The sequence below is a fragment of the Ambystoma mexicanum genome, chromosome 6p, assembly GCF_040938575.1.
Source record: "Ambystoma mexicanum isolate Mex_15411 chromosome 6p, UKY_AmexF1_1, whole genome shotgun sequence".
Lineage (NCBI taxonomy): Eukaryota > Metazoa > Chordata > Amphibia > Caudata > Ambystomatidae > Ambystoma > Ambystoma mexicanum.
Window position 1 is genome coordinate 29,490,525 of NC_090935.1, and position 26,389 is coordinate 29,516,913.

The window sequence follows — 26,389 nt, forward strand, 5'->3', positions numbered from 1 at the left end:
AGTGTGGTGCGCTCTGTGCCAGGGTGGCCATCAGGGAATCATGACACAAGTGAGATACCCGGTGTCCTAAGGAGATCATTACTGAGTCATGACACCAATGAGGTGCCATTTGTCTCAGGGAGACCATCATGGAGGCAGGACACCAGCAATGGGCCCTCTGTCAACAGGAGTTTGTCATGGAGTCAGGACACCAGTGAGGTACTGTTAGGCAGAATTGTATGCAGTACTCTTTGGGAACACCACACACAATTAGGACTTCAAATGACAGTACAAATTCACCTTTGGTACAAGCCTGTACTACACAGTAAAGTGTTAGCAATGGCTGAGCAGCCAGACTTATCTCAAGTGTAAAGTGAGCAGTATCAATAGTTACACAAAGGATAGCAATTACTATGATTCAAACAAACACTTACTGAAGGTTTTTGAGTAAAAGAATATTCATTTATTTAAACCTCAGTTAATAAACATTTCACTATTATCAAGCAGTAGAAAATTCACTGTCTTAAAACACCACACCACACCCAATAGATTGTGGACAAGTTAAACTCAAAATGAAGTGTGAGCAAAATGGCACTCCAGCAATTTAAAAGGGAGGGAAAGACAAAGTTAGACAAAGGTTGAGCAGCACCAACAAGTAAGTAAGCTTGGCAATCTAGAAAAAGTAACTACAGTGAGGAAATCAAATCAAGAGGCTAGGGCCAAAGTCAATGGGTCACAAAGTCTTTTGCTCAAGATCACACAGTTCAGGGTAGTTTGCGGTTAAGTCTTTGCCAAGAGTTCAGAACGAAGTCGGTCAGGCGAAAAGCTACTTTAAAGAAGAGAGAAGGACAAGCCCTCGGATTGTTGAAAGAATTCACACACTTTCACCATGGCTGGACGAAACGAACAACCGGTTTTGGAAAAGTACCTTAAATGGAGAAGAGGCTGTAGCTGAAGCGGATGTTCCTGGCAGCTCCTGCGGGCTCACGTTTCCTGAAGCGACTGTCGGACTGACATGAAGTAGGAAGACTCGAGGGGCCTGCACTGCCCAGGGATGAAACCAGCAGCAGATCAAAGCAACGAATAAAGGGTGCGCTCCTTAAAACCCAAGCAGGGTCCGACCTTCCTGGCTATCCGGTTCACTGCAGCTGTGCACAGTGGAGGGAGGCCTGGCTTGCAGTTTGGTGAACTGGTTGTTCCTACCAGCTCAAGCGGAGAATATTCCTTGCAGATCCTCCCTGTCGACAAAGTTTGGAGATTTGGACCTGCAGCAGGGCTTCACCGTCAGGCTCAGTCGTGGTAGAGGTCCTCTTCTGTCAGCTTCTCTTCGGTTCTCTCAATCCAGTGGCGACTCTGCCTTTCCAGCCCCAGAGACCTGATTTTTATGCAATTTTCCACCATTCACTCAGCCTGGCTGTCAATGACACAGCAGGGTGGATGTCCGGGCGGGACAGTCAACTAGCCAATCAAACAGGAGTGTGACTTGGCTTATCAAAGGAGCCCATGGCAGGGGTCCTAAAACCCCTCCCTCACATCCTGCCTACCCAGACTTTCAGGTGCCTAAGGAGGGCTTCTGTACAGAAGTCCGCAAAAGGACGGCGAACAAAGGAACCAAACCTGGTTTGGCGCGCTGAGAAAAACACGACAAAGACTTTTACAAAAAGAAATGGCGAATAAACCCAGACGGAACCAAATTAAAACAAATATGGTCCAGCGGGTTTAAATTTGAGGCTACCAAGATAGCCTTAAACAATACCAGGGCTATTTAAAATAACCGTGGTAGGAAAATCGGGTAGTTACCACTGCCACCAGCCAAGTCTTAATGAAAAGGGAACCAAACTATTTTTCATGAGAGAAAGACAAAAAGGGATAACTAGTAACCCTTTCCAGTACTCTATGTAGGATAGTTTTTACTGCGTCTGTGGATTTAAAAAGACTAATGAAGTCAATGGCAACTTTACATGTACTGGGAGACTGTAGTCAGTCCCAGAAAATGGAGTCAGTGGGAAGTCTGAATAAGACAAACCTGTGTCACTGCACTAAAGGTGCTGTGTAGCACACAGTAAAAAGATGATGCCTGAGGAGTAGGTGAGGCTCCACAGTCCCTGAACACAAAAATGTTAAACACACACAGTAAACACATGTAAGAGTGGGAAAAAAGGCTCACACTCTTATCAGGTAAAAAAAATAAATCCTAGAAATCCAGCAAAGCTGCTGAGGGACTCAGTAGGTAAGGGAAATTAGCCATTTTGGAGAATTCTCCCTAACAGGTACCTGGTGTCCTTGGGAGATCATCAGGGAGTAAGGAAGGTGCCTGCTGATTCCCAGGAGATCATCAGGAGTAAGGAAGGTGCCTGGTGCTCTTAAGAGATATTCAGGAGTTAGGACACCACAGACATGTCTGTCCTCTGTCCCAGGGAGATCATCATGGAGGAAGCACACCAGCCATGTGCCTTCTGACCTATGGGGGTCATCATGGAGTCAGGACACCACAGACATGTCTTCTGTCCCAGGGAACCCATCATGGTTTCAGGACACCAGCAATGTGCCCTCTATCCCAGATAGACCATCATAGAGTCAGGATACCAGAGAGGTTCCCTTGCTCCCAGGGTTATGACAATGAATTTAAATCAGGACACCAGCAAGGTGCCCGCTGTTGCAAGAAGGCCACGATGTAGTCAGGACTCCAGTGAGGTGCTCTCTAGCCCATGTAGATCATCATGAAGCCAGGGGGCTAGTGAGTTACCCTCTGTCCCTGGGAGATCATTGTGGAGTCAGGACACAAGCAAGATTCACACTTTCCCTGGGAGATCATCGGGGAGTCAGTCCTATGTCCCCGGGATATGATCATGGGGTTAGGATTCCAGCAAAGTGCCCAGCATCCACAGGAGAGCATGACGAATTCAGTAAACCAGCGAGGTGCCTGGTATTCCTATGAGATTATTATGGAGTCACGGCACCATTGGGGTGCCCTCTGTCCCCTGGAGATCATCATGGAGTTAGAACACCAGCGAGGTGCCCTATGTCCTGGGGAGATCATCATGGAGTGAGGACACCAGTGAGGTGGCCGGTGTCCCAGGGAAATCATCATGGGTTCAGGACACTGGTGAGCTGCCTATGTACCAAGCGGACCAATGAAGTTAGGACATCAGCAACATGCCCTCTATCCTGGGGAAGTCATCATGGAAATAGAACACGGGTAAAGGACCCTTTGTCCCAGGCGATCATCATGGATTCATGCTACCGTAGGGTGCCCTCTGGCCCCGGAAGATCATCATGGGGTCATGACAACAGGGAGGTGCCTTTTTTCCCAGGCAATCATTATGGAGTGAGGACACCAGCGAGGGGCCCTCTGTCCTGAGGGAGATCATCGTGGAGTTAGGACACCAGCATGGGGCCTTCTGTTTCCGGGAGTCTATTGTGGAGTCAGGACACCAGCAAGAAGTCCTATGTCTTGGGGAAGCTTTCATTGAGTCAGGATACCAGCAAGGGGACCTCTCTCTCTGGGAGGACATAATGGAGTGAAGACACCATCTAGGTGCATTCTTTCCCTGGGAGACCATCATGGAGACAGGACAACAGGGAGGTGCCTTCTGTCTCTGAGAGACTATCATGGAGTGAGGACAGCAGCTAGGTGGCTGGTGTCCCGGGGAGATCATTATAGATTCATGACACCAGTGAGAGGCCCTTTTTCCCGAGGGGATCATCATGGAGTCAGGAGACCACGGAGGTGCCCTCCCTTTTTCCCCGGGAGTTGATCATTGAGTGAGGCCAGGACCAAGGGGGCTTGTGTCCCGGGGAGATCATTATAGATACATGACACCAGCGAGATGCACGCTGTCTCCGGGAGGCTATCATGGAGTTAGGAGACCAGCAAGGGGCCCTCTGTCTCCGGGAGGATATCATGGAGTGAGGACCCCAGCTAGGTGCTCTCTGTCCCCTGGAGATTAGTGTGGAGCCGGGGCACCAGTGAGGGGCCCTCTGTCTCTAGGGGGCTTTCATGGAGTCAGGACAGCCGCTAGGCACTCTCTGTCTCCTGGAGATCATCATGGAGTGATGACACCAGCTAGGTGCTCTCTGTCTCCGGGAGGCTATCATGGAGTGAGGACACCAGCTAAGTGCTTTCGGTCTCCAGGAGGCTATCATGGAGTGAGGATACCAGCTAGGTGCCTTCTGTCTCTGGGAGGCTATCATGGAGTGAGGACACCAGCTAGGTGCTTTCGTTCTCTGGGAAGTTATCATGGAGTGAGGACACCAGCTAGGTGTTCTCTGTCTCTGGGAGGCTATCATGGAGTGAAGACACCAGCTATGTTCTCTCTGTCTCCTGAGGGTATCATGGAGTCAGGACACCAACTAGGTGCCCTCTGTCTCTGGGAGGCTATCATGGAGTGAGGACACCAGCTATGTTCTCTCTGTCTCCTGAGGCTATAATGGAGTCAGGACACCAACTAGGTGCCCTCTGTCTCTGGGAGGCTATCATGGAGTGAGGACACCAGCTGGGTTCTCTCTGTCTCCGGGAGGCTATCATGGAGTGAGGACACCAGCTAGGTCCTCTTTGTCACCTGAGGCTATCATGGAGTCACGACACCAGCTAGGTGCTCTCTGTCCCCTAGAGATCATCATGGAGTGACGACACCAGTTAGGTGGCTGGTATCCCAGCAGATCATTATAGAGTCATGACACCAGCGAGATGACCTTTGTCCCGAGGGAATCTTCATGGAGTCAGGAAAAGAGGGAGATGACCTCTGGCCCAGTTGCTCACTGTAGACTTGCCTACGTCATCACTGCTCCAACCAATATCTGAGCTGCTTACAGAAAATCAGCAATACTCAACTCCAAGAGCAAATATCAGGGCCATGCACTTAGAGATCCAATGGGCTTCAATGCACTGAAAACATCCCACGGCTGACTTTCTGCCGCACATATTGAACATATAGAATAGTAATATCTATAGGTTTTTAGAAGACTAGAGCATGTATAAACCACAGATAGAAAATAGGGTATGTTTGCAACAAGAACTTCACATTTCTCTGCAAATAGCAAAGTGTAAACATGTTTATCGTGCTCGTGCATTTCCCTCATCAGAGCGCTACAGGAGAGTGTAGTGGCTTTGTTATTCCATCAAAATCAAATCTTAATTATGGCTCCGACTTCTATGTTTAGAATCTATTCATAGAAGAAGCTGGAGTTCATAATTATAATGCAGCATATTCTGACATCCAAATAGATTCCTCTATAAATATAGGGCACCGGCAAGGACCAGCACTGTCCACCCCTCCCATTCCCAGAATTCACAGCCCCCACCATTTCTGCTGGAAGAAGACAGGCTTTTGATCTGCGAGAACAGAGTGTGCAGGCCCAGAGGCGGGCGTACAGGAGCAAGATTTGGAGTATTCATTGAAATGACAGGATCATGGATTTCAGATTTTACAACAATGTGAAAGAAAGTGCTGAATGGCTTATTATCACCTTTAACCACAGAGAGCTGCCTAGTCATGTTTACTCTTAAATTATGGTAAGAGCACTTACAAAACGCTTTAAAGTACCAGAAAGTTCTTCAGACGTTGTGTGCAGTGGTCGTTAGTGCATGAAGGTGAGTGATGAGAGTCCAACTATTAGACAGAGTGGTAATCACAGTGCTCGTCATTTACTCTTTAACTGTCGCCATTACTTACAGAGGAATTCACTCACTCTTTGGCAGGCTCTGCTTTCATGGCCTTTTGGCTACATACAATACTCACAGGGGTCTTTCTGTACTCTTTAGTGGCTGCCTGCGCTACTCACATGGACCTTCACACTGTTCTGCCCCAGGATCCACTAGTCAGAGGGACCTTGACCCTTTGGTTGCCTCCACCTCTCATGTGATGGCTATTTCACACTCTGACAGGTTTCACTACCAACATTAAACTTGAATCTGTGACCACCCCCACTATTCAGAGGGTCTTCATTCACTCTCTGGCAGGCTTCACTACTAGCATGAAACTTCAGTCTGGGACCACTGCCATTATTCAGAGGGGTCTTCATTCACTCTCTTGCAGGCTTCACTACTAACATGAAATTTTAGTCTGTGACCACCGCCATTATTCAGAGGGGTCTTCATTCACTCTCTTGCAGGCTTCACTACTAACATGAAATTTTAGTCTGTGACCACCGCCATTATTCAGAGGGGTCTTCATTCACTCTCTGGCAGGCATCACTACAAACATTAAACTTCAGTCTGTGACCACCGCCATTATTCAGAGGGGTCCTCATTCACTTCCAGGAAGGCTCCACTACGAACATGAAATCCCAGTCTCTGGCCGCCACCACAATTCAGAGGGGTCTTCGTACACTCTCTGGCAGGCTTCACTACTAGCATGAAACTTCAGTCAGTGACCACCTCTACTATTCAGCGGGGTCTTCATTCACTCTCTGGCAGGCTCCACTACTAATATGAAACATCAATCTGTGACCGCCTCCACTATTCAGAGGGGTCTTCATTCACTCTCTGGCAGGCTTCACTACTAACATGAAACTTCAGTCAGTGACTGCCACCACTATTCAGAGAGGTCTTCATTCACTCTCTCGAAGGCTCCACTACTAACATGAAACCTCAGTCTGTGACCAACTCCACTTTTCAGAGGGGTCTTCATTCACTCTCTGGCAGACTTCACTACTAGCATGAAACTTCAGTCAGTGACCGCCTCCACTATTCAGAGCGGTCTTCATTCACTCTCTGGCAGGCTTCACTAGTAACATGAATCTTCAGTCTGTGACCGCCTCCACTATTCACAGCAATCTTATTCACCCTCTGGCAGGCTCCACTGATAACATGAAACTTTAGTCTGTGACTGTCACCACTATTTCCAGACGTCTTCATTCGCTCTCTGACAAGCTCCACTACTAACATGAAACTTCAGTCTGTGACTGCCACCACTATTCACAGTGGTCTTCATTCACTCTCGGGCAGAATTTACTACTAACATGAAACTTCAGTCTGTGATCACCTCCACTATTCAGAGGAGTCTTCATTCACTCTCTGACAGGCTTCAGAAGTAACATGAAACATCAGTCTGTGACCTCCACCACTATTTAGAGGGGTCTTCATTCACTCTCTCGCTGGCTTCACTATACTACTAGTATTATCCCTAGTATTACATACGGACTCACGACTATACCGGAAATTAATTGAGATGGTATCGTGACCTTAGAAGCAAAAATCATGCGCACTATTTTAAATGTTACACAGAAACTTCCGGTAACTGCGCTTCGTATGGAACTAGGTATCACTTTTATCAAAACCATACAATTTATTAAAAATGCACTTTATTTTAGTATCATTCTAAATTCAGTGGATTTTTGGACTCATTTTGGAACAATACAACAATAATAGTATTAATCCATTTTTGGTTAATTTGAAAGAATCTGTGGAGGACTATCTGAAGCTTCTTGATTTAGATCTCGGGGAGATATTAACGAATCCTAACCGAATGAATCTTATTAAGAAGAAGAATGTATAGTTTGATCTCATGTACTGCACTGCATGTACTTCATGTACTGCACTGCCCCCTCCCGTTTTCCCTCGCACTTTTCCCCACCCCTCGCCGCTGCACTTGTGCAATCTCAATGTGTTCTGGCCTAGTACGATCGTTGTCTCTGTCTTCCCTTCGTTCTCCCTCCCTTGCCTCTTCACGCCTTGAAACACTTGTGTATAGGTGCGTTATAAATGTCATATCATATCATATCAAGAGGAAAGCAAAAGAGTATGGAAGGTTTTTGAATATTGAGTACTTATCTAAGTGTATTATGTATAAGGAATAAAGTGCTCAGTCTTCAAATTGGGTATTCCACCTGTATATCTAACCAACATTTCTGATAAACAAGTTAGAAGATTCATAATCTATTCACGGTTTAACATTGTACCAACTTTTGAACATACTGGTCGCTGGACTCGGACTCCAAGGGATGACAGGCTTTGTTGCCAATGTGGCCTACACATTGAAACCTCCAGACACATTCTTACACCATGTACAGAACTACAGAGGGAGTATCTTCATGGCTACAATAAGTTTGCATCTAATATCATACATATTGAAAAGGATCAGTTCTGGGCTGCAATTTTTTCGGCTGAATAAGTTTTTTGTCAGGTGCTGCCTCATTTGTTTGGAAGATAGCTGATGTCCGAACAATTTCCCAGAACTTTAATTAATTGAGTTATATAACATGGATGAAATTTTGAATGTATTTTAACAATATACAGTTTTATGTGCATAATGTCTGTATTTAATGTATTGTTTTATCCCCATTTTTGATTATCAGAATATTTTAGATCTTCTTTTAATGTGATATTTATATTTATATTCTCAATTATCTTAATGTTATTTTAATATGAATTGGGAACCATTATTCATTTTATCTAAATTAATGATATATGATTTTTTAAATCACTAAATCATAAGAAATGTTATTTATTATTTTACATATAATGCTTCTAATAGAATTGTAAGGAATCTATCTGCAAACAATTTCTTTTAATACTGTGTAAAGGTTTGTATAAACCATAAACACAAATAAATAAAAAAATAAACAAATTATCTAACTATTGACGGACTATACTATCAGTACAAGAGGTGTGCAGGGAACGGGAGTGCCCATCAATTAGGGACACTTTATTATTTCGTGATAACAAGAAACTTGAGCATGAGCAGTCCAAAATCTGGGGACACTGACAGAAGACTTCACTGAGAAAAGTATGGCGTTTAGGTGATTTACTACACAAGCATCAGTACTTCGTAGACGTTACGAGTCAGGAAGGTCAGAGAAGGGGTTCTCTACCCCCTGCCTTGTCCGTCCCATGCCCTCCCTCCACCATATCCCATGCATCCTTTCTATCCAATCAGGATGCTGATGATGAATGACTAGATACAGGTAACATCTATTGTCTGTCAGTGAGAGGTTAAGGACCATAGCCCTATCTATCTTACTCCCTACTAGACTTCCTAAGGTTTCCCTACTCTGATGGTCCCCAATGTCAGTGTCAATGATGTTTCCACACACACTCTCTCTTTGGATCACTGGTCTGTCTCCTTCTCTCTCTCTCCTATGTTCTGTTTCTCCTTCATCCTGTGCCCCCTTCCATCTCCAAGCTTTGGTCTGCTTAGGTCTTCTATCTCCATCTCTGCTCTATCTCACCTCACTCCTACACATCCTTTTCTCCTGCCTTTTCACCATTCATCCTTCCTCTCTATCTCTATCTTTCTGTCCTACTTCAGGACTTCTCACATTCCTTTGTTACTCGTTTCTCTTCTCTTCTCTTCTCTTCTCTTCTCTTCTCTTCTCCTCCTACTATTTTCTGCTGCCTGTTCTCCAACCTACCCCACTACAACGGCCTAATCTCTCCCTCTACCCCATTTCTCTATCTCTCTCACTTTCTCTCAATGTATAACTATTATCTCCCCTTCTCTAACTTCAGCCCACCCAACTCTTACTCCCTCCTTTCTCTTTAATTTCCTTCTCTCTTCACACCCTCTGACACACACAGCAGGCAGTACAGTCTCTCAAGATTGGTACCATGCTCTCTCACCCACACTACCCTACCTACACTCTCATCCACCCCTTCCAGCACTCATCAGCACTCTGATCTGCCTTATGGTCTCCACTGAATGGTCTCTCGGTCCACCAGCTCTCCTTCTGACCTAACCAAAACACATCTCACTCTCGTCCTACCGCCTTCACAGATATTGGCATTCTCCCCTTTCTCATTGGTCTTTTGGGCCACCTTTCTGCTTTGGCCAATCTCCCCCTGTGTGTATTTCCTTGTCTTTGTTGTCTCATAAGGCAACCTTTCGTGACAGTCTGTTCTTGCTCCCTCCTCTTTTGTTTGCCAGCACTCTTTCTGTTGCCTGATTCCAGTACTGCTTGCACTCACCTTGTGGGCATCATCCTCTGAGTCCGGTGAAGTCATTGTCTTTCCAGGTGCCCTAGTGGTCTTCAGTGGAGTGAGACGTACGCCAGTATCTCCTCTCCCCTGTTCAGCACAGCGGTCTCTTGGTTTGGTGATCTCTGGATCTATTAGTTCTGAAAGGAAGAAATAAGATCTATGGGCAGAAAGAAGGCAAGTAGTCATGGTGGAAAAGACAGTGGTACCAGTAGGTTTGCAACACAAGACATGCTCAGAGGCCTGGGGGTGTAGTCTTGGGTCTCCCCAACTCCATCACCCCACCTCTGGGGTAGGGCCGAATCTGGCAAATGCCCTGGTAAGCAGCCTACCCCAGGCTGGCAGCATGGTCATGGCCCTGAACCTGTCACAAGACCCACACTTCATGCTATCCTCACAGAGGTCTGGAGAAGATCTATTTTGTTTTGGGAGAGACCAGAACTTGGGCCGCAACTCCCAGAGCAGAAAAAAGAGATGTTCGAAAGAAAGGCCAATCCGAGATGGAACAAGACTCCAAAGGAAGCCTATAGTGATGTCCATGACCGTCAAGGCCTAAGAGAGGGCACTGGTGCTTCATGGAAGCAGAAAGACTCAGGAAGACTGTACAGACTGGGAGCAGTACTTGGCAGAAGCTTCCCAGGAGGATTCCATGAGCTTCAATGCCCGAGAGAGGGCACTGATGCTTCATGAAAGCAGAACGACTGAGGAAGACTGTACAGACTGGGAGCAGAACCTGGCAGAAGCTTCCCAGGAGGATTCCATGAGCTTCAAGGCCTGAGAGAGGGCACTGATGCTTCATGAAGGTAGAATGATTGTGGAAGACTGTACAGACTGGGAGCAGTACCTAGAAGAAGCTTCCCAGGAGGATTCCATGAGCTTCAAGGCCTGAGAGAGGGCACTGATGCTTCATGAAAGCAGAACGACTGAGGAAGACTGTACAGACTAGGAACAGTACCTGAAAGAAGCTTCCCAGGAGGATTCCATGAGCTTCAAGGCCTGAGAGAGGTCACTGATGCTTCATGAAAGCATAACGATTGAGGAAGACTGTACAGACTGGGAGCAGTACCTGGAAGAAGCTCCCCAGGAGGATACCATGAGCTTCAAGACCTGAGAGAGGTCACTGATGCTTCATGAAGGCAGAACGACTGAGGAAGACTTTACAGACTGGGAGCAGTACCTGGAAGAAGCTTCCCAGGAGGATTCCATGAGCTTCAAGGCCTGAGAGAGGGCACTGATGCTTCATGAAGGCAGAACGACTAAGGAAGACTGTACAGACTGGGAGCAGTTCCTGGAAGAAGCTTCCCAGGAGGATTCCATGAGCTTCAAGGCCTGAAAGAGGGCAGTGATGCTTCATGAAAGCAGAACGACTGAGGAAGACTGTACAGACTGGGAGCAGTACCTGGAAGAAGCTTCCCAGGAGGATTCCATGAGCTTCAAGGCTTGAGAGAGGGCAGTGATGCTTCATGAAAGCAGAACGACTGAGGAAGACTGTACAGACTGGGAGCAGTACCTGGAAGAAGCTTCCCAGGAGGATTACATGAGCTTCAAGGCCTGAGAGAGGGCACTGATGCTTCATAAAAGCAGAACGACTGAGGAAGACTGTACAGACTGGGAGCAGAACCTGGAAGACGCTTCCCAGGAGGATTCCATGAGCTTCAAGGCCTGAGAGAGGGCACTGATGCTTCATGAAAGCAGAACGACTGAGGAAGACTGTACAGACTGGGAGCAGTACCTGGAAGATGCTTCCCAGGAGGATTCCATGAGCTTCAAGGCCTGAGAAAGGGTACTGATGCTTCATGAAAGCAGAACAACCGAGGAAGACTGTACAGACTGGGAGCAGTACCTGGATGAAGCTTCCCAGGAGGATTCCATGAGCTGCAAGGCTTGAGAGAGGGCACTGATGCTTCATGAAAGCAGAACCACTGAGGAAAACTGTACAGACTTGGAGCAGTATCTGGAAGAATATTCCCAGGAGGATTCCATGAGCTTCAAGGCCTGAGAGAGGGCACTGATGCTTCATGAAAGCAGAACAACCGAGGAAGACTGTACAGACTGGGAGCAGTACCTGGATGAAGCTTCCCAGGAGGATTCCATGAGCTGCAAGGCTTGAGAGAGGGCACTGATGCTTCATGAAAGCAGAACCACTGAGGAAAACTGTACAGACTTGGAGCAGTATCTGGAAGAAGCTTCCCAGGAGGATTCCATGAGCTTTAAGTTCCGAGAGAGGCCACTGGTGCTTCATGAAAGCAGAACGACTGAGGATGACTGTACAGACTGGGAGCAGTACCTGGAAGATGCTTCCCAGGAGGATTCCATGAGCTTCAAGGCCTGAGAAAGGGTACTGATGCTTCATGAAAGCAGAACAACCGAGGAAGACTGTACAGACTGGGAGCAGTACCTGGATGAAGCTTCCCAGGAGGATTCCATGAGCTGCAAGGCTTGAGAGAGGGCACTGATGCTTCATGAAAGCAGAACCACTGAGGAAAACTGTACAGACTTGGAGCAGTATCTGGAAGAATATTCCCAGGAGGATTCCATGAGCTTCAAGGCCTGAGAGAGGGCACTGATGCTTCATGAAAGCAGAACGACTGAGGAAGACTGTACAGACTGGGAGCAGTACCTGGAAGACGCTTCCCAGGAGGATTCAATGAGCTTCAAGGCCTGGGAGAGGGCACAGATGCTTCATGAAAGCAGAATGACTGAGGAAGACTGTACCGACTGGGAGCAGTACCTGGAAGAAGCTTCCCAGGAGTTTTCCATGAGCTTCAAGGCCTGAGGGAGGGCACTGATGCTTGATGAAAGCAGAACGACTGAGGAAGACTGTACAGACTGGGAGCAGTACCTGGAAGAAGCTTCCCTGGAGGATTCCATGAGCTTCAAGGCCTGAGAGAGGGCACTGATGCTTGATGAAAGCAGAACGACGGAGGAAGACTGTACAGACTGGTAGCAGTACCTGGAAGAATATTCCCAGGAGGATTCCATGAGCTTCAAGGCCTGAGAGAGGGCACTGATGTGTCATGAAAGCAGAATGACTGAGGAAGACTGTACACACTGGGAGCAGTACCTGGAAGAAGCTTCCCAGGAGTTTTCCATGAGCCTCAAGGCCTGAGAGAGGGCACTGATGCTTGATGAAAGCAGAACGACTGAGGAAGACTGTACAGACTGGGAGCAGTACCTGGAAGACGCTTCCCAGGAGGATTCCATGAGCTTCAAGGCCTGAGAGAGGGCACTGATGCTTCATGAAAGCAGAACGACTGAGGAAGACTGTACAGACTGGGAGCAGTACCTGGAAGAAGCTTCCCAGGAGGATTACATGAGCTTCAAGGCCTGAGAGAGGGCACTGATGCTTCATGAAAGCAGAACGACTGAGGAAGACTGTACAGACTGGGAGCAGTACCTGGAAGAAGCTTCCCAGGAGGATTCCATGAGCTTTAAGTTCCGAGAGAGGCCACTGGTGCTTCATGAAAGCAGAACGACTGAGGATGACTGTGCAGACTGGGAGCAGCACCTGGAAGATGCTTCCCAGGAGGATTCCATGAGCTTCAAGGCCTGAGAAAGGGTACTGATGCTTCATGAAAGCAGAACAACCGAGGAAGACTGTACAGACTGGGAGCAGTACCTGGATGAAGCTTCCCAGGAGGATTCCATGAGCTGCAAGGCTTGAGAGAGGGCACTGATGCTTCATGAAAGCAGAACCACTGAGGAAAACTGTACAGACTTGGAGCAGTATCTGGAAGAATATTCCCAGGAGGATTCCATGAGCTTCAAGGCCTGAGAGAGGGCACTGATGCTTCATGAAAGCAGAACGACTGAGGAAGACTGTACAGACTGGGAGCAGTACCTGGAAGACGCTTCCCAGGAGGATTCAATGAGCTTCAAGGCCTGGGAGAGGGCACAGATGCTTCATGAAAGCAGAATGACTGAGGAAGACTGTACCGACTGGGAGCAGTACCTGGAAGAAGCTTCCCAGGAGTTTTCCATGAGCTTCAAGGCCTGAGGGAGGGCACTGATGCTTGATGAAAGCAGAACGACTGAGGAAGACTGTACAGACTGGGAGCAGTACCTGGAAGAAGCTTCCCTGGAGGATTCCATGAGCTTCAAGGCCTGAGAGAGGGCACTGATGCTTGATGAAAGCAGAACGACGGAGGAAGACTGTACAGACTGGTAGCAGTACCTGGAAGAATATTCCCAGGAGGATTCCATGAGCTTCAAGGCCTGAGAGAGGGCACTGATGTGTCATGAAAGCAGAATGACTGAGGAAGACTGTACACACTGGGAGCAGTACCTGGAAGAAGCTTCCCAGGAGTTTTCCATGAGCCTCAAGGCCTGAGAGAGGGCACTGATGCTTGATGAAAGCAGAACGACTGAGGAAGACTGTACAGACTGGGAGCAGTACCTGGAAGAAGCTTCCCAGGAGGATTCCATGAGCTTCAAGGCCTGAGAGAGGGCACTGATGCTTGATGAAAGCAGAACGACTGAGGAAGACTGTACAGACTTGGAGCAGTACCTGGAAGAAGCTTCCCAGGAGGATTCCATGAGCTTCAAGGCCTGAAAGAGGGCAATGATGCTTCATGAAAGCAGAACGACTGAGGAAGACTGTACAGACTGGGAGCAGTACCTGGAAGACGCTTCCCGGGAGGATTCCATGAGCTTCAAGGCCTGGGAGAGGGCACTGATGCTTCATGAAAGCAGAACGACTGAGGAAGACTGTACAGACTGGGAGCAGTACCTGGCAGAAGCTTCCCAGGAGGATTCAAGGAGCTTCAAGGCCTGAGAGAGGGCACTGATGCTTCATGAAAGCAGAACGACTGAGGAAGACTGTACAGACTGGGAGCAGTACCTGGAAGAAACTTCCCATGAGGATTCCACGAGCTTCAAGGCCTGAGAGAGGGCACTGATGCTTCATGAAAGCAGAACGACTGAGGAAGACTGTATAGACTGGGAGCAGTGTCTGGCAGAAGCTTCCCAGGAGGATTCCATGAGCTTCAAGGCCTTAGAGAGGGCACTGATGCTTCATGAAAGCAGAAAGACTCAGGAAGACTGTACAGACTGGGAGCAGTACCTGGACGACGCTTCCTAGGAGGATTTTCTTCAATTGTCTTTAGATTAGGGCGTGGACATTCTATGAGTAGGATTTAGGAACTCTTTTGTTGGCTAAGAGCTTGGGCATGTGTGCCTAGGCATAGGGTTTCCCAGGAGGATAAAGAACTTGTCAAGGTTAGGTTTTGGACACTAGCCCAGAGCCCAGGAGAAAGAGTGCTGCTGTGTGTTCGTGTAACTCATGATCATTGGTCCAGGAGTTCCTGGCTCTCAGATAAGGGCCCATGGGAGTGTTACAGAGCCTGGACGCAAGCCCAGAGCCCAAGAGAAAGAGCGCTGCTGTGTGTTTATGTAACTAATGATCATTGGTCCATGAGCGTTAGGCTCTGAGACAGGGGTCCATGGAAGTGTTATAGAGCCTTAATGCTTGCCCAGAGCCCAGGAGAAAGAGCGCTGCTGTGTGTAGGTGCAACTCATGATCATTGGTCCATGAGCTCCTGGCTCTCGAATAGGGGTCAATGGGGGTGTAACAGAGCCTGGACAGAAGCCCAGAGCCCAGGAGAAAGAACGCTGCTGTGTGTTTATGTTACTAATGATCATTGGTCCATGAGCTTTAGGCTCTGAGACGGGTCCATGGAAGTCTTAAAGAGCCTTAACGCTTGCCCAAAGCCCAGGAGAAAGAGCGCTGCTGTGTGTTGGTGTAACTCGTGATCATTGGTCCATGAGCTCCTGGCTCTCGAATAGGGGTCCATGGGGGTGTTACAGAGCCTGTACGCAAGCACAGCACTCAGGAGAAAGACTGCTGCTGTGTCTTTGTGTTACTCATGATCATTGGTCCATGAGCTCCTTGCTCTCGGATAGGGGTCCATGGGAGTATCACAGAGCTTGGATGATAGCCCAGAGCCCAGGAGAAAGAATGCTGTGTGTCTTTGTGTTACTCATGATCATTGGTCCATGAGCTCCTGGCTCTCAGATAGGGGTCCATGGGAGTGTTACAGAGCATGGACGCAAGCCCAGAGCCCAGGAGAAAGAGCGCTGCTGTGTGTTTATATAACTAATGACCATTGGTCCATAAGCTTTAGGCTCTGAGACAGGGGTCCATGGGAGTGTTACAGAGCCTGGACACAAGCCCAGAGCCTATGAGAAAGAGCGCTGATATGTGTTTGTGTAACTCAGGATTATTGGTCCATGAGCTTTAGACTCTCAGACAGGGATCCATGGGAGTGTTACAGAGCCTGGACGCAAGCCCAGAGCCCAGGAGAAAGAGCGCTGCTGTGTGTTGGTGTAACTCATGATCATTGGTCCATGAGCTTTAGACTCTCAGACAGGCATCCATGGAAGTGTTACAGAGCCTTAAAGCTTGCCCAGAACCCAGGAGAAGGAGCGCTGCTGTGTGTTTATGTAACTAATGATCATTCGTCCATGAGCATTAGGCTCTGAGACAGGAGTCCATGGAAGTGTTACAGAGCCTTAACGCTTGCCCAGAGCCCAGGAGAAAGAGCGCTGCTGTGTGTTGGTGTAACTCATGATCATTGGTCCATGAGATTTAGACTCTCAGACAGGGGTCCATGGGAGTGTTGCAGAGCCTGGACCCAAGCCCAGAGCTCAGGAGAAAGAGCGCTGCTGTGTGTGTTTGTCACTAATGATCATTGGTCCAGGAGCTCCTGGCTCTCGGATAGGGGTCCATGGGAGTGTTACAGAGCTTGGATGATAGCCCAGAGCCCAGGAGAAGGAGCGTAGCTGTGTGTTTGTGGAACTCATGATCATTGGTCCATGAGCTTTGGACTCTCAGACAGGGGTCTATGGGTGTGTTACAGAGCCTGGATGCAAGCCCAGAGCCCAGGTGAAAGAGCACAGTTGTGTGTTTCTGTAACTCATGGTCATTGGTCCAGGAGCTCCTTGCTCTCGGATAGGGGTCCATTGGAGTGTTACAAAGCTTGGATGATAGCCCAGAGTCCAGGAGAAAGCATACCTCTGAGTCTTTGCGTAGGTCCTTTTCATTTGTTCAGGAGCTCAGGGCTCTCAGACAGGGACGCCTAGGAGTGGTGTGTGTGTGAGGGGAGGGTTTGGACAATACAGGGAATTTACAATCATACTCAATAGCACAAGTCCATCATCTGCATGTCTATTTTTATATTGACAGATTGAAGGATGCTGCCATGAAAACGGTTGCCTGAAGCTGAGTGAAGATGCTTTCATGGAGATAGCAGAGTCAACAGATTCCACGTTGAATTTTAATCAATCTTTCTTCCCTTGAAATCCTGCACGACATAGGACATTTACTTCCAGGAACCTCCTTTAAATGGGATAATGTTGCTTTGCTTTCTATTGCTCCTTCCGTCTCCTCAATGCAATTCCCAGGAAGTATTAAATCCCAACCCCAGCTGTATCCTGAATTGTGGGATTGATCAGAATTTCTACAAGGAAGGAGACATTATGATTGGAGGAATCGTTCAAGTCTGTGGAGGAAATATACCAGGGGCATTCTTTTATGAACCTATAGAACAGGTGGACCTATGGTTCTGTAAAAGGTAGGTATTCCAATCCTTAAGATGTTACCAGAAAGCATCACCCTGCATTTCTCTTAGTTGATGTGCAGGTGAATGAGCAGGTGGGTCTGCTCCTGCCACATGTATAATGGAGTGAGTAGGTCTGTGGCTACTGTTGTTGAGGAAACAGTGTGTGGGGCTTTGAGGAGGGAGTAGATGCGTGGGGGGGGGCACATGGGAGCAGGCAGGAAGGAGAGGGCACTGGAGTTAGCAGTGTGTAGATAGAAAGTGAGGCGGGCTGTGCATGTCATGCTGGACTGGCCTGGAACATCAGTGCTGTCGCGCGTCACGAAGCTGGTGGTGGAGCAGGCCGAAGACAGGCGGCAAGGAGACTGCCCACAGGCATGCGATACTCTCGCTACCCTGGAGTGGCACACAGCGTTCAGCTCGTGCAGACTGAGAGCATGCAGCTCCTGCTCCGAGGAGGGGTGCATCCACAGTCATAGGAGCAGTGCCCACTGGAGAAAAAAATATAACAATGAGAGAAAGAAAAGCATCAGGACATTGCTAACACTATGATATGATAAGATATGATAAGATATGAGGTATCATTTATAACACACCTGTACACAAGTGTTTCTAGGCGCGACAAGACAACGAGGGGGAAATAGTGAGGACAAAATAACAATACTACTAGGCCTTGTGTCATTCAGATCATGCAAGTGCAGGGAAGAAGGAAGGGGAGAAATGTCAGGGGGGATCGGAAGGGGGAAGTGCAGTTAACTGACAAGTCCAGCCAGCGGGTGGCTCATGCGTGCAGAGAGGAGAGGAGAGTGCAGAGAGGAGGGACTGTAGGGTTGCAGATACAGACCCTTAAGTGCTGAGGGAGCCCAGAGGCAGATCAAGGGCAGCTGGACATGCAGGCACATTGGCCTGAGTTCAGAGGGTGAGCAGTGCGCGGAGTAGTCAGGTGCATCAGCAGGGGAGAGGAAGAGAGAAAGCAGAAGCGAAAAGGAAAGTCTTGAGTTGCTTCCAGAACCGGAGGTGGTTCTGCTCTAGTTTTAGAGAGGCAGGGAGGCTGTTCCAGAGGGAGGCCCCAGCCGAAAAGATAGATCTGCCCCACATTTCTGCTTGGAGAAGCGTCTGACCCTCAGAGAGTTGGAGGTAGATGATCAGAGAACTCAAGAAGAAGCATGTTTTTGAAGAGAAAGTTGGAGGTAGAGTGCTCCTGGGCACCAGAAAGCCTTGTGGATGATGCAGAGGGTCTTGAAGTTGATCCTTGCAGCCATAGGGAGCCAGCAAAGATATTTCATAGCTGGAGAGATATGATCCCTAATCTTGCAGTCCTGTTCTGGATAAATTGTAAAGGTCAAAGAGTAGAGGCAGGAAGATTTAGAAACAGGCTGTTGCAATAGTCCAGCCTAGAGAGGACCAGAGCTCTGAAGACAGTGAGCTTCTGGGGGAAAGTGAGGAAATGAATACCTCTGAGGAGGTGCAGCTGTTAGTTTGACTTTTTAGAGACATCAGAGATGTGAGGAGGGAAGGAGAGAGTAGAGTCAAAGATGACACAAAGGTTCTTAGCCTCACAGGAAGGAGCAGGAAGAGGGCCCAGAGTCGGTAGCCAGAGAGAGAGAGAGGAAAGAAGAGAGCGGGTGTCTTAATGAGAGGATCTCAGTCTTAATGCATTAAGGCAGATATAATTGGTGGCATACCATTCCTGAATTGCGGTCAGAAATTCTGGTATGAGAGAAACAGCAGAGGTAGCTGAGGCAAGCCTGAAAGAGAGGCGATTGTCCTCTGTATAACATTGAAAATTGGATCAGAAAGTAGTGATGCAGTGGGCAAGAGGTACCAGGTAGTGGTTGAAGAGCCAGGGGAGAGGTTAGACCCTAGTTGAGAGAGTGATAGAAGAGAGGAAATACCCCAGTTGGACCTGAGAGGGTCGATCAGTAAGAAAGGAGGTCAACAAGGCCACAGCCTGATTGGTAATACCAAGGTTGTTGCAGAGACAGTTGAGCAGGATGGCATTGTTGACTGTGTCAAAAGCAGAGGATAGAACGAGGAGAATGAGGGCAGATGGGAGATTAGAGTCAAGATTGGAGAACAAGTCTTCATGGGTGTTCAGGAGAGCAATTTCCATGCTTTCAGAAGCTCTGAAGCCAGACTGGTGGTCATGGAGGCAACCAACAGATTCAGTATGTAGATTAAGCTTGGAGATAGCCAGCTTTTCCAAGGAGTGATGGAGATCTGGCGACTGTTAGCTGGAGGGGAAGGATTGGCTGACGACTTTGGTATCCCTACAAAATATCCCCACCAAAAATGTCGCCGTACATTTGGCCGTCGCCATAGGTGATATTTTTTAGGGGGGATCATTTGTGGGAGCGGGGTTGTGGGGGTGTCCCCCGCACATTTTCAAATAATGCGGGGGTTGCGGCAGTGTGCCCCGCAGGATCCATGGGTCCATATCACCCCACAAATATGGCGTTATTTTTGTATTGCAATATTTTTGCGGGGATATTAACACATGGAACCAGGACCTCTTTAGAAGGGGGTGCACAAGAGAGTGCTTAAAGGGGGAGGGGAAAGTTTCGCTGGCAAAGGAGTGATTGCAGAAATCAGCCAAGGCTGGAGCAAGGGTGTCGATGTGTTCCTTGGTTGTTCTGGATGAGCAGGGGAGAACCTGCTTTGATGAGACTTTCGTAGACGTTCATAGATCGGACTTGTCTAGAAACATTGTCAGGGGTGAACAGGGGAAAGGAGGAGAATGGAGGAGGAGAGGTGGCCTCAGAGGGGCCAGGAGTGGTAGAGGAAGAGGAGGTAGAGGAAGAGAGGGTGGACAGGATGTCCTGGGTTTTAGTAGTGGCTCCAGGAAGGCACTGCCAAGACAATAGTCACACATGTAGCGCCGGCAAAAAGTAAAGTGAAGTGGAGGAAGAGGGGAGAGCTAACGCTCATTAAAAGAACTCCAGCGGGGGCCCTAGATCACGAGGGAGAACAGAACAGCCTGTGAGTGCCAGTACAGCCGCAGACAAAATTAGAAGCCACAAACAATAGTCGAGTCATCAGAGGCTCCAGACCACGAGAAGACATGTTGACCAACTCACAAGCAGCTGCTGACCCTCGGGCTCAGGCGAGGGCAGGGGTACAAGCAGGCATCATGGCAGGCATGTCATCAAGGGCAGCATTCCTAAGACAACCAGGACTGTTTTCCTTACAACCTCAACATGACCAAGGACAAAGGTGGTAAGAATGGATGGAGGAACGTAATGACTTTATAAGGGCCACACTTCTCACCCAACATGTGTGCCACATTTACCAACCTGGCCGGAAAAGCAATAAAGGGCATCATAAAGACTATTTCACCGCAAGAGAAACCCACGTACTGAATGATGATTGTAGCAGTGAACAGGAAACTGATTTTGCTACCCAACTGGGACTTCGAGAGGTACTCCTTCAATCAGTGTGCCCAACTACCACACAAGACGTTAGACTTCAAAGTAAAATCACCTCCTGCAACTTTTCAAACCTCTCAGATGATGAGGCTATCCAACTCGGGATGATGGAGGGGTGCACATCATCGTTTTTTTTAAAGCATCTGCTGAAATAAATGCTGTCACCACCGGAAATCCCAGACCTGGCCCAGGTGTATGAGAGGGCAGAGAGGGTAGAGAATCTGAGGAAATCAGACAGTGTGGCCGCCCTACAGGCTATGTCGGCACCAGGCTTCGGGTATCAAAGCAGCTCTCCCAGGGAAAGACCAAGTGGCCCATACCAGAGTTATCAAGGGGATAAACAGTGCTACAGATGCGGTGTGAATTTCCCCATCAAGGACAGTGCCCAGCCATAGTACAAAAGTGAAAACCACTTTCAGGCAATGTGCAAGTCTGGGCTACAAACCTCCAATGCCAAAAGGATCAGCACAATGGTGCAGTGACAGGCATTGGGCAATGCAAGAAATAACCTAACATCATGCCTAATCCTAGAGTGGTTAAAGGTCTAGGGAACCTTCGGGTTCTAACAATGAATCTGAAACCCTTTTGCCGACATGCGAACACGCATTAAGGTGTGCTGGAAAGGGGAATTTGACATCGAGGAGGAGACAGTTGGCGCACATGTCACATAGGATCATTGGATGGGAACCAACAAGCAAAGACATGGTCCTAAAAGGTTGAACAAATGAAGTTTATTAGAGTTGTTCACTCAAAGTCTGCCTTTGAGATCCTTTAATTCAGGGGACATTGAGTAGATCTCCCTTTCCTTAACTGCCAATAATCGGCTGGTGTTGCAGTTTTTTTCAGACATCGTATCTGATTTGTTGTTGGTTCAGGGAGGTGTCCTTCAGTCTTTAGGTTATGATATATTTAAATATGAGTCTGCTGAGGTGGCCAGACTATTTCATTCGCCTCCAGAAAATGTACCTCATTGTTAGCCATTCCCGAGGGCATGGTCTCTCGTGTCTTGACTATGATACAACCTGAATTAGTTTCATCCAACAGAATGAATGAGAATCAAGATTGGACCTAACTTGTGGCTGCAATTAAAACCATTGTGGCACTCAGAGCTGGTAACACGCAATCCTAGCACAGGGGACATTAGATTGATCTTGCGAAGTACAGGTGGCATGGTCAATCTTCAGCACGCATGTCAATCTTCAGCACGCATGTAAGAGTGTGCTTCATCTGCGCAGGTTCAATGTTGTGTTCCTCCAAGAAACAATGTGTTTGGGTGACTTTGCTTTGGTTTTGATATTCTAATTTTTCTTGTTCTGAAAATGGCAGAGTGAAGGGTCGACCCTGTGGGGAATGGCCATAGCGATCATCATTGATCTCTTTGTTAGATCTACGCTGTGGTACGCAAGTGAAGGGATTCTGGTGGTGTGTGTGTATATACCGGGTCCCATTGGTGATGTGTTGCTTGTTGATGTCGATTGGAATCCTGGAAACTATACTCTGCAGGATTTGCATGCTTTTATATCTGATATCTTTGATCTGTGGTTAACTGAGGGCACCAGCTCACTATGATTCGGGGGGGATTTGAATGTCCACTATTTTGAGGATCAGGTCTACAATGAAAACACATGCATCCCCCATGGCTGCACTAAGAATCTCACGAGGGTATGCCTTTGGGATTCATTTTTGACTCTTGGCATCTTCACCTACTCGAGGTCTCTCCCCATCTTGGTCCCCCTTTCTATACCTGGCATAGGGGTATGAGCACCTCTTGGATTGATCACTTCTTTGTTACACCATCTCTCAGCTCAAGGTTTAGTGATATGCCTGTGTATGATCCTGGGATCAATCATCATCTGTTTATACATTTTGTGATGAGGGCTATGTCCTGTAGACGGCAGTAGTACCTATGCTGATTCTATTGAACCCAGCAGAATTGGTCTCTCCTGTCGATGGGACAGGAACGTCTATAGCAAACTGGTGAGACATCCATCCCTGCTGCTTATGGTGGAAGGATTCATTTGGGGGCCAGATCCCACTGACTTTGGGTGAACGGCCCTTAGATATTTGTATTATGGAGAGTATCAGGATGGCTACGCCTGAGAGGGTACCTAAAACAGTGGTGATACATCCCCATCATTTTGATCCACGTATTAAAGATTTTAAAAGACTTAACAGACTTGTAATCAGGTTTGAGGGAAATGAATCTTACTGATGAGGAATTTGTGAAATCTAAGAAACCTGAGGCCCTAAAACATAGACCTTTTGTTAAGGCTTTAAAATGTGAAATTTATTTTAGGTATAACCAGTCCATGAGGAGGACACTTTTTTAAAACTAGCCCAAAGGAATTCTAGATGTGTATTAACAAAATTAAATGTCCAGGCCAAGCTTCTAGTGGTGATGTCATCCAAGGGGCAGCTAGGTACAAAGTTAAGGCACATACATACAAATGGGGCTTCCAATCAATGCTAACATTTCTGACATGTTGGGCAAGGGGTGTCTTTCCGCTACTACACACTTATTTAACTCCCTCAGGTTGACACATAACCTCAATTTTCCACTGGACTTCTTTGCAACAACCAGGGGAGATACCCACTCAACGCTCTTCGCAGGTTCAATTATGCCTGCCTCCCTCAACCTCTTGAGCTAATCTCTCACACCGTCCCTGAGGGCCATCGGAACTGGACAGAGTTTCGCTGCCACCGCCTTACTCCCCTCCTTTAGGACAATTTTGTGTACCATTCCTCTCACACACCCAATCTTCTTCAAAAATACACTTAGGAAACTGTCAACCACACCTATGCCCTCTGTCACGTTTAACACTTGTTTGTGCCTGGTGGGGTCAAGTCTTATCTTTAGACCTTTCTGCTCCTTCCATCCCAGAAATGTCTCTCCACTCCTAGTGACATATTTTTTCCCTTGTGTTTCCCACCCTTTGAACTGCAATCATGCCATGAAGTACTCTATGATGTCAATCTTTCCACAATTGTAACCAACAGGTCTCTTATCTGATGGTGCTCGGTCCTCTACCTTGCCACCCACAACATCATCATACACTTCATGTGACATAAGCAACAATTTCGCTCCTGAATCAGCCATCATACGCACAACCTTCCCATTCACACAAGTATTGGTGAATGGGCTATCACAGCTATCCTCGCTGCTGCAGATGATCATGTTCACTGTAACAACCTCTACCCACTCCTCCTCCTCTTCACCGGATGACTGGTGCATTTCCTCCCCCACATAGAATACCTTCTTCCCACCTCCCAACGTATAGTTCTTGCATCAATTTGCGTAATGATCCCATCTCTTACACTTATTGCACATCACATATACTGGTGAGTTTGCAAAATGATTTGCACTGGCACAGCGAAAACATAGCCTCTCATCCCTCTTGGTGCTCTTTGCTTTGTTATTTCTCTCATACCATGCTTAAAATCCCTTTTGAACCCTTTCCTTCCCTTTTTTCTTCACATTCCTATACTATTAATATCATCCACTATTAATATTTCACTTGATATGGGTCTATTCTCCTTTCTTGCTAATTTTTGCACACATTGCATTATGTGCTTGACCCTTTTCGCTTTCGCCGCCCCCTCTTCCAGGTCTGGTTAATCTTTTAACCATATTTCCTCTCTTATTTTATCATTTGAACAGTGGCTCATGAACTGATTGTGTATGTGCTTGTCTAGTTTCTCCCCACGTGTGCAATTCAATGCCAGATGGCACAATGCTGTAATGTACTCTTCCACGTTCTCTCCCTCTCGCTGCTACCTTACACAAGATTTGCGATCCACATGGGGCTTTTCCGCTACAAGGGGCTGAACTTTGGGATATCGTTCGCTGCAGAGATATTGCAAGAAATTATCCGCTGGGTGATCTCACCAGTGATGGCTGCCTTTAATTACAGTGACAATAGCTTGGTGTTCGGCACATTGGGATCAGTAGGACAAAGCACTATTGCAGGTATCTATGAGACGGTGAGGAATCTATTCAAGGTACTTGTGAAATAGAACTCTGCCCCCTATGTCTTGATTTTGGCACTTGGTATATGAGGTCGCATTGACCCGGGTAACAATGGAGTCCTTGATTCCTCTACTCCATTAGGAAGGGGCAATTTCTGAAAAAAGTTACCCTTCGGGTGTACTCATGCGCCCAGTGGTCTGAATATTTCTGAAATAATATTTTCTTCCACACGATATCAATGTTTGAGAAATGTAATGCCCTATGTTGATGACACGTGTTTCGACGTCTGCAACGTCTTTCTCAAATCAGGGCCGATAGTTATTATGGCTTGAAAATATCCTCACAGTCTTTTCTTCCAGTCATGGGATACTCCCTGTCCTTCGTCGTCTGCGTGTTGTGCCTTCCTGTCCTCGTATTCTATTGCAGGTATGTGAGATCCTACAGGCAGCAGGCCTCAACCTTATGATATGATATGGCATTTATAATGTGCCTGTACACAAGTGTTCATTCACAGGGCCAAATAGTGACCTTAAAAGTGAATTTAACAGGGCTAAAAGTGTTCCTTAGCAGGGCCAAATATGACATCAACAAGCCCAGTCTAAAATTCGTTGGCCACATCTTCTCAGGCCAGGGGATAACGGCTGACCAAGACAAGATTAGTGGGATTGTAAACTTAGACCCACCAACAGATGTCTCAGATGTGTTCTGTGCATGGTGGGGTACTTTGCCTGTTACTTTCAAACTATTCCACCCGTACAGAACCCCTCAGGAAGATGCTCAAGAAAGATGCACTGTTTGAATGCAGGGAGGCGTTTCAAACCATCATAGATGAGCTTGTCATCAGCCGCAGACGGGCCTACTTTGACCCCAAGTAGCACACGGAAACCACAGTGGATGCCAGCCCTGCGGAGTTGGGAGCCATATTAGCCCACAGTGAATCTGCAACTTAATCTGGCCAATATATGGTCGCTTACACCAGCAGGGCCTTGTCTCCCACTGAGAGGGCGTATTCACAGGCTGAGAGGGAGAGTTTGGCGGCAATACGGGCCTGTGAAAAATTCCACCATTTTGTCATTGAGCGTCGCTTCACCCTTGTCACAGACCACTAGGCCCTGCGATCCCTGTTCAGTAACCCAAAGACCCGAATTACCCCATGGATAGAGAGGTGGGGCATTAGACGTCAGGAGTATAATTTCCACATTGTTCACAAACCGTTGGAGGTGAGGCAAATCCTGCAGACTACGTATCCAGGCACCCGGAAGGACAAGTGAAGGACACATTGAAGAAAGAGGTTGAGTATTACATCCGATACCTGTCGGAGGATGCCCTGCCCCCGATGCTCATCTTCTTCACCAATATCTGGCCACTTTTTCCTGGCGAAGAATATCCCACTTTTCTGTGTGCAGAGGAAGGTCTGCCAGTGGGTTTCCAGCCACCAAAAAACAAAGAAGATGTCCTAAGGGTCCAGCCTTGGTGAGGGTCCGTAGTCCAGTCCAGTGGTTGAGGCAGGGTTGCCAGAAGTCATCCAGAGTTCCATGCTGCAGCT